A 9629-nucleotide genomic window follows, 5' to 3' on the forward strand; every position below is an offset into this window, starting at 1 on the left:
ATCATTCATTGCTATATTACCTTCGTTATTTTGCTTGAATTGAGCTTATGGTACATGTTTACGATTTTATCCTGATCGCCTCCTCTACATCTGAACTGGCACCCATGCCCACGCCGTTCTGCTCAGTGAGCCACACAGCCAATCTGGTTATGTATTCAAAAGTGTCCACAAATTAAAAAGTGATATTTGTGCTATTTTCTGTATATCATCATTTTTAATTTCAAGTATTTTCAGTTATTTTTGTTTTTGATTTTACCCAACCACTAAAAAGTAACTAGACATTTACTTGTTATGACAAATGCCATATTCTTTGTACCCATAATGCAGTAATTTTTTTGATAGAATTATGACAAGAGTGAACAAAATGAAAAATGGGGGCTAAGTGAGCGATCAGTTTTTCAGCGTGGGGGGGGGGGGGGTTGTCACCTTAATTTGGGACTCAAAGAGGGGGGGGGGGGTCATCATTTTTACAACTAAACAAAATCATGAGCCATGATCTTGTACTTAAATGTCCATACATTTAATTGCATGATTATGAATAACATTCATAGTCTGAGTTAATGAGCACTGAGGCACGGACCATCTACTTCTTGCATAATGCTACCTTTCCTTTTATCTCTTCCTCCTTATCTTTCCACCACTTCCCGTGTATTTGCCAAGCGTCCCTGACCTCTGACTTTCGCATATCACCTTAATCCCTACGTTGTCCATCCTGTCCTTTCATTGGTCAAGCCACGTTGACCTCTGGCTTTTTCTTGTACTTTATCTCCCCTTTGTCCCTCGCTTCACTGTTTGCTACAGCACAGTATACATCGTTTTCCACTTTCTTCCACTCGCCCACCAATTTCACCTCCACACTATCATGTTCCAGGGTTTAACGCCAGCACTGTTAAGTGTTCACCATATTGTTTTTGTTTGTTTGTTTTTATTGTTTTTCCAGCACTCACAAGTGCTCGGTTTCTTCACTCCAACGCTATTAAGTGCTCAGCATGTTTACTCCAGCACTCATACGTGCTTGGTTTTTTCTCTCCAGTGCTATTAAGTGCTCGGCTATTTCTCTCCAGCACCTTTTTGTTTAAAGGTGGCCATGGTGCAGTGTTGTGATGCCATGCTATATGTATTGGATCATGTATCAAGAGACAGAGTTTATGTTATATTTGAATGTATATTTATAGCTATTTGTTTATGGTTTATTTTATGCACATACATTTTTTTGTTTAATAGCAAGCGACAGCATAGCGGTCAATGACTAGTACGCATGTGCGTCCTATATACTATGCGATGTTTTTTTGGTGGGGTTACCCAAGGATGTATTGCGGTACAATGACTATGCATGTGCTTTCTATGTACGATGTGCAATCTTCACGCCGAGAGCACTATCTATGATATCATTGTGAGGCAGCCACTCACAAATGAATCTACCCAGCTGTGCGAGCTTAGGGGCTTTGGCCTAGTTATGATATTAATGCGCAACAATCGACACAGATACAGTGGATGCGGAAAAAGTAAGGGGTGTCACCAGCCGGCATTTCAGGGTGATAAGCAATGTATGTCCCGCTCACAGTCTGAGCCTCAGATTTGGCTCAGGCCATCAGCGGAGCCAACGTGGCATCCTGAGTGGTCTGCATGCTGTGGCTATCCCCTTACCGAGTTTATTGAAAATGCCAAAAATTGAAAAAGCGTAAAAACAAGCTGTCCATGAATAAAAGCCGAACACTCAATTGACAGTGCTGGAGTAGAAGAGCCGAGCACTTGATAGTGCTGGAGAGAATTAGCCGAGCACTTGATAGTGCTGGAGAGAGTAAAAGAGCCAAGCACTTATTAAGTTATTTGTTAGAAATGACGTCTTCTCGCTATTGCAAGCAATGAGTTGCATTGTGTCATCTTGTGGTAGAAAAACTTGCTTGTGTAGCTGTACAAGATAAGATAAGATAAGATAAGATAACACTTTATTTTAGCCGTTTAGAAAATTTTACATTTCTAATTTGGTATTTAAACAAAATAAAGTTAATAATGATCTATGAAATATAAATATTAAAATATACAGTAGTTCTAGTGTGTGTCTATTGACTACATGTATCATCCAGGTATATGTAGAGAGCGGTTATAATATCCTTATGTTTTGATTGTAGTATATATCTAAATTGCTCTCCTCTATCTAAGTTTATAAAGTTTGAGTTGAGGGTAGTGATAATACTAAACATTTTTTCTCTTTGTTTTGTATATAATTTACAATGAATTAGATGATGTCTTTCATCTTCTATTTCTTTACAATGTGTACATAGTCTGTCTTCTACTGGTGTTTTTGGTTTTGTATATCTACCCTTCTCAATGGCAAGTTGATGGCAACTTAATCTAAATTTGGCTATTGTTTTGATGTGTTGTTTATTGTTCATTACTTTAATGTATTCTTCTTGTTCCAGGGAATTTTTGAAGTTGTTGTATGTACGTAACTTAGAGTTTTCCCTTTTGTTATTTTCATTCCATTGATTGATATAATATTGTCTAATTGAGTTGTATAGTTCTTGTTTTGTTAAATTGTTGATATTCTTGCTGTTATATAATTGTATATTGTGTTCAAAGGTAGTTAGCCATGAACCTGTGTAATCATTGTTCTCCATGTCATTCATTGCATAATAGGCTAAGTTGTTATTGTCTAATGTCTTGAGGTATTTGTAATAGTTTATTGCTGAGTAGTATATTCTACTAATCAGTGGTTCTCTCCCAAGTTCCATTCTGCATCCTATTTTGCTCACTCTGTTGCTGACATTTAATATTTGGCGACAAAAACGTAGATGGAATTTTTCTGTCTCTGTTTTGTCCCAAGTTGTTTGATTTTGGAGAACACCCCATATTTCGCCAGCATATGTCAGGATAGGTAGCTGTGTTGTATTCATGAGTTTTTCCTTTATCTTAGTACTGTTTATCTTTGTCGAATATATCTGTGACTGGATTCTTGCAGCTTTGCTGGCCTTGTCTGACAATCTGGTTGCTGTGGAGCTCATAGAGCCATTTGTCTTGAATGTTACACCGAGATATGTGTATTGTTCTGTAGTTTTTATTTCTTCCAAGCCACATTTGAATTGTCTTGTATCTTGTTTGCATCCTGATTTTCTAAATACCATTATTTGTGTTTTGTTTGTGTTTACTTGCAATCGCCAGTCTGTTGTGTATCGATGAAGGTAGTCCAGTGCATTCTGTATTCCTTCATAGGATGTTGACATCAATGCAATATCATCTGCATACAAGGCTGTTGATTGTTTTGTTATTAAGCTTTGGTGCATTTGTTTCAATGTTTGCGAGTCCGGTAGTGAAATCGTTTACAAAGATATTAAACAATGTCGGGCTTAGTGGACAGCCTTGTTTAACTCCATTATCAATTTGGAACTTTTCTGTTATCACGTCAGTTAATTTCACGATGAAGTTCATATTGGTGTACATGTTTTTCATTATGTTGTATACATTTCCGTTGATGTTGTTACATAGTAATTTATAGAGTAGTGCTTTCCTCCAAATTGTATCAAAACACTTTTTGAGGTCTACAAAGCAACAGTAGATTTTCTTATTTCTTGAATGGTATTTCTTTATAATAGTGTGCAGTGTAAGAATATGGTCGATAGTTCTATGTTTGCGTCGGAAACCTGCTTGGTTTGGGTGGATGATGTTATTTCTTTCCAGATAGTTTGATATTCTATTGTTAATGATCATACTAAATAATTTAGCTATCACATTACCAACTGAAATACCTCTGTAGTTGTTTGTGTCTGTCCTGTCTCCTTTCTTGTGTACTGGGGTTATAACGCTGGTATTCCATATTTTTGGATAGATTCCTGTATCTAGTACATTGTTGTATACTTGTGTCAGTGCTTGTTTAACTTTGATGTTGCTGTATTTTACTAGTTCTCCTGGAATGCCGTCTGGTCCACTTGCTTTATTATTTTTTATTGATCTTGTCACTTGTACCACTTCTGATAGTGTTATTGGTTTATTTAATTCATGATTGTTTTCCATTTCATTTTCTAATTGTATTAGTTGTGTTTCTATTTCCTGTATTCTATCCGGTGTGGTAGTGTTATTTTTGCCAATTTGTTGGAAGTGTTTAGTCCATATAGTGTGCGGGATTTCTTTCAATTTGTTGTTTTCTTTGGTAATTTATCTTCTGCCAGAAATCTTGTACATGTTCGTTTTCATCTGCAAGCTCTATTTGTGATAGTATTTTTTGTTGTTTGTCTTTCTGCATTCGTTTTACATATTTCCTGAAGTCTTTTTTCTTGGTGTAGTACATTATTCTAAGTGTACCATCTGTTGGGTTTCTTTGTAGCATATTTGCAATCGTTTTCAGTTCTTGTTTCTTCAGGTTGCACTGTCTATCTGTGTAATTCATTTTCCTTCGTTGTGTCTTCTTCTTTGATTTCCTCTTTATGGAACATATGTTTGCTATTTGATGTATCATCTCTTGGAATTTCGTTGCCATTTCATTACTTGTGTTATTTGTATTATTTTTTGTAAATGTGGTCACAATATCCTCGCTTTCCTTTGTCTTCATGTATAGTTTGTATATTTCTTTATTCATTGCATTCCATTGGTAGCTTTGATGTGCAGGTTTTAGGTTTACCTTGGTATCAGTAGTTTGTCGGTATTTTGGTATTTTGACGATAGTTTTGATAGGACAATGGTCACTTGATGGATGAAGTTTCTCAACTTTGAAATGGATGATATACTTTAGTAGTTCTTCATTTACTAATGTGTAGTCCACTGTACTTGCACCATGATAACCATAGCATGTGAGTTGACCTGACCAATCTCCTGATGTCCGTCCATTGAGTATTTGTAGATGGTTTAATTTACATAGTTGTATTAGTTCTTCACCAAATTGATTTTTCCATGTATCAGTGTTTCTTCGTCGTTTGACTGATTTGCCATATGTATATGTGTCTGGTAGTGGAATGTTTATATGTATGTTGTCTTCTTCATCAAGAATTACATCATCAATGTTGTTCGTTCTCGCATTAAAGTCACCTTGTATAAGTATATGTCCATGAGTGTTATATTGTTGTAGCTCTTTGTTGATTTCTTCATAAGGATTACAGTCATTATCATTGTAGAAACTGGAATTTTGGGGTGGTATGTATGTTGTGCATATGTAAATGTCTTTTTCAAGGTTGAAAAATTCTTTATTAATTTTACACCATAGTGAGAATTTACTTGTAGTTGGTATAATCTTGACTCCATCTTTGATACTATTCTTGATGAAAATGCTGATTCCTCCTGATGACCTCCATGCTTTCTTGTTTTTGGGTCTAATGCTGTGGTATGTGTAATATCCCTTTGGTTGTGGAATGAGTTCTTTACTTTCAGTATTCAGCCATGTCTCTGTCATTGCGTATATATGGTAGTCTTTGATTTGTGACTCTATGTCTAGTGAACTTTCTGTTTTGTTGTCTATAGTTCCTTGTCTGGGTTTGTAGTTATACCTTAGACCGGCTGTATTCCAGTGGCCAATTGTAAGGTAACTTGATGTCATTGTATTAATGTTTTTTCTATTTCTTTTACGTTGTACTGTCATTATTTATATTTTAAGTTGATTCAGTACCGTGTTCTTTCTCTGTATCCATCTTGCCATCCAGGTGTATTACTGTGATGTCTTTCTGGAGACATTGTGTACATTTCATGTCCTCTCCTGTCATACATGTAGTATTCATTTCTCGTGTCTCTATTTCTTTCCTTTCGATTTTGATTTAGTGGGTCAGTTGAGTATATTGGTTTATCATATTGTTTTGTTCTTGGTCTTCTTTCTAGTGGATACAAGCTGTTGATTTTTGTATTGATATTGTTGATGAAAGCATGAGTTCCTGCATCAATATTCAGATGTACACCATCTCTTCCTAACATGTTAGGTGTTATGTTATCCATATCTATGGATGATATGGCATTTGATTTATTACTCCTGAAATAACTGTTTATTGTTTTCATTGTGTTGGTTGTTGATTCATGTAACACATACGAAATGAAATACTTTAAGATTTACTGGCTCTAAAATCTGTTCCTCCATTGACCTGAACATGTGGAATTGTGCACAAACATATCAATTTAGGACACTTTGAAATAATATGTGGCAAACACTTTGACTGAAAGTGTCTGTCACAGCCTGTGTCTAGATATTGGATATTCAATGTCCATGTATATAGTTAGTCTAGTTCCTATATATGTTTGTACATCTAATGTATGATAACTACAATCATCTCCATTAGATGTCCCAAATTGATATATGGTTGAGATCAATTGTTCAATGTAGGGTAAAAACTAAATTCTTTTAGTGTAGGGTGGGGTGAGAGGAGGTCTTTTAAAATGAAATCTGTTTTGTACCCCAATACAAACAATTCTAAAAATCTCAGATTGAAAAATGGGAAAAAATTTGTTATGCATGGCACTAAAATACATTTATTGTGCATATAAAAGAGTAGACTCGACAGTCGCTCGCGCCTTTTTTCCTACGTTTTATCTAAACTCCGATCCGGCGCAACACTAGTATAATCGCAAACTGATATTGAGGGCCAAAGGCCCGAATGGTCGAGGGCCGAAGGCCCGAGCGACTGTTTTCCCTTGCCGCGCCCTCATGCGATAACAATAGGGACATTCAGTTTGTAGACTATTTGACATTTAGGTCATAGTTCATAAGGCTGGTCAATCAAAATGAACATGGTGTAGTCACCAAGCAAGTCAACATATCGAGACACATTGGAGAAACTTGGATACTCACACTTGAAAGACTTTCAGCGAATAATTATAGATGCCTATGTCTCTGGGAAAGATGTTTTCGTTAGTGTACTGACAGGAAGTGGCAAGTCCATAGCCTATGAAGCCCGGGCTATGAAGTCTCTCCGATCGTTCTCGATACAGCTGTGGCAAGTCCATAGCCTATGAAGCCCGGGCTATGAAGTCGCTCCGATCGTTCTCGATACAGCTAACAACGTCTGCAACATCATTGTCCTAGTAGTATCCCCATTGATACAATGATAAGCGCTAATATAATCCCGTATATAAACGGTGAAGGCCCTTTTATTTGTGGTAATTTTGCTAAACAATAGGGAAGTGGTAACAACTTAGCGATGGCTCCTGCTAAACTGCAGTTATGCACGTGTTCCGACCATTGACATATCTACCTACCGTAATGTGACCTAGTCATTATGAATATATGACGTATGTAATTACTGCATGCGTCTTCAATAAGAATGGAAATCTGAGGTACATTTCTCGAAATTACTTTCGGTCAGACGTCAGAAAAGTTATGCCGAACAACACCTCGACCGCCTCTCTCTGATCTTTGGTGACAATAATTGACATCTTTAAAACTCATCATGACTGCAAGTTCAGACTGACGTACTGTTCTAAACTCTGACTGCACAGTTTATAACATGTTAGTACTTTGTACCACAGACAACTTGTCTGTGGTTTTACCATCATTTCACATCCATTTATATACACAACCACCCTTGCACCCTTGGTGTACGTGATCCATTGCTATGAAGTGCTGATAGATAGAACTTCTGTCAGTGTCACGTCTGTAGCCCCTGTTCGTATGATCGTGGCGTTGACTATCATAAAATTTCAATGATATTTTCAATGGCCAATAAAGTAGGAAGTGTGCCATATGTCGAAAGAAGAAGAGTTGCCCTACGATTATCCATTAATTAGCATTGTTCTAATTTACAACACAGTATTTGTAAAATACAAACTACCTGGAAGTATATAAACTACGAGTTTATATTGTCTCGATTTTGTATCATACAGTAATAGTATCGCATTTCTTTTGAAAATGGTTTCAAATTCAATTTTGAATACAACGAGATTCGCATTGTTTGAATATGTAACAATAAAATGTTCACAGTGTAACAAAAACTTCAACTAAGTAAAGGAGTCTGAAGTTCGGTATGGTATTGGGTATTTTTACTCGTGATTGCCTGTACTGATCTTTCTTCAACTGTAAAATTTAACAAATCAGATGACCATGAAATGCTAATACATTGTTGTCTGACGTGCTTCAATTTATTGGGGTCACCCTATTTTTTTTCTTCTGTTTTTCATTATCCGGCCGACCCAAAGTTTCACCCCCCCCCCCTGACATCAACAACAAAAATCACATAAAAAGAAAATATCAAGGAAAAGGCACAACAAACTGTCATATCATATAGCATCGTGATAAAGATTACGTAAATTGACTCCTCAATCGGAATCTGAAATAATGGGGTGCAATAGCTTTAGGTATATATAGACTCAGTACTCTGAGGAGGCACTAGTTGAAGACGTGTCGGATCGGAGCACGATCTCCGTGCCGTGGTAAATATGGAGGCACTTTTCTGTTTTTGTTTCAGGTAGAACGTCTACCATTTGCACATTTGAATATTATCTACGCCTCACTATCACACATTTTATATATGAATTTTATTACTATATAATATGCTAGCTGCAGTCGAGGGAAGGTAAAAAGGGTGTCCAAAACATCTATTGCTTGAGTGGAGTGTCGGTCGGAGTTGGTACACCGACTTCCGTAGCACTCTCTCGCTACCATTAATTACCACTGTAACAGCTAGCTGCTAAACAAAAGGCAATAGACTAGTGAGCATGACAGTGTATCGGGCGTCGAGGTCGTCAACGATGTCATTTACTAATCTTAATAAAATGCGCAGTTTCAAGCTTTAACAAAGAAAGATAGGAAAGCAAAAAGTACTTGATTATGACCATCAAAATGCATTTACGAAGACAAAATTCCGCTGTAGTTTACGTGTGTTGAATGTTGAGTGACCTTACATTGAACTGTATGCAAATCATATGATATATAGAGAAACGCCCCATTAAATGACGTCACATCATGAATAAGTAATAGCAAGGGAGATGCGGCAAGGGACAACAGTCGCTCGGGCCTTCGGCCCTCGATATCAGTTTGCGATTAGACTAGTGTTGCGCCGGATCGGAGTTTAGATAAAACGGAGGAAAAAAAGGCGCAAGCGACTGTCGACAGTCTAATAAAAGAGCTATTTTACATACTGGCTTTATGTATTCATAGCACTACATAGTACAACATACTGATTTGAAATTGATTGTGCTGTGTACAACAATTTTACCAATTTAGTTAGAAGGGGATGGGGAAGGGGTTAATTCTGAGTCCTTTCTAAAAGAATAAGTTTTTTTACCTACTGATCTCACCCCTAATGTGTTGATTTATCATACATGTACAAACTATTGAACTGTTCCTTGGCATAGCTATAGTACGAACTACATGTCTTATCAAAATTACTTTTCTGTGTTTGTGTTTCACTTCTTCTCTGCTACCTGTGACCATCACCAAGTTTAATGCATGTCACCAGGCTACATGTGAAACCTTTTGTCTTGCTATTGTTTTACACCATAAACTACCAAGAAAGAAATATATTCCAAGGTGAACACAATATTAATCGGATTCTCAGAGAATATATATTATGTGAATGACTGATAAACAAAGTTATAAACACAGACTTGTTTGATGATGATCTAGTAAAGGGCTATACTTACTCTGGCCAGGACTTCTATAGTACTGACAGGATGCAAAGTTAGGAGGAAAATTAGATTTTACATCTCCCCAGGAATATCTA

This window comes from Glandiceps talaboti, chromosome 14 (assembly GCF_964340395.1).
Source record: "Glandiceps talaboti chromosome 14, keGlaTala1.1, whole genome shotgun sequence".
Taxonomy (NCBI): domain Eukaryota; kingdom Metazoa; phylum Hemichordata; class Enteropneusta; family Spengelidae; genus Glandiceps; species Glandiceps talaboti.